The sequence below is a fragment of the Etheostoma spectabile genome, chromosome 1 (genome assembly GCF_008692095.1).
Source record: "Etheostoma spectabile isolate EspeVRDwgs_2016 chromosome 1, UIUC_Espe_1.0, whole genome shotgun sequence".
In the NCBI taxonomy this organism is placed as follows: Eukaryota; Metazoa; Chordata; class Actinopteri; order Perciformes; family Percidae; genus Etheostoma; species Etheostoma spectabile.
The window spans coordinates 13,606,562-13,606,833 of record NC_045733.1 but is presented as its reverse complement, the minus strand read 5'-3'; the positions used below and the strand labels follow the sequence as shown (position 1 = coordinate 13,606,833).

The window sequence follows — 272 nt, the reverse complement described above, 5'->3', positions numbered from 1 at the left end:
TTTCAGAGGTGGAGATTGAAACCCAAGACATCTCAGTTTAATTTGCAGTAACGTGTGTCCTGTTTGGCAGCATAAAAACTGGTGTTAGGCTGTAGGAAGAATACGGAATAGAAAGAGATCACTGATGTGGTTAACAGTTGTGCCGTATTAAATAGGACTCCAGCTGAAGTTTATTTAACATGCATCCTTGACATATGTATAGCCTACTCCTAATAGTAATATACAGGCTTATGTTGCAATCTCTCAGGCCTACATGTAGGTGTACCTATATT

At 39.0% G+C, this 272-nt stretch overlaps 1 long non-coding RNA gene across 1 annotated transcript in view; it reads left to right on the top strand.

The window, feature by feature from the left end:
• The window catches only part of LOC116692487 (uncharacterized), a 9,385-nt gene that overhangs the window by 8,911 nt on the left and 202 nt on the right, over positions 1-272 (top strand). The window lies entirely within an intron of this gene.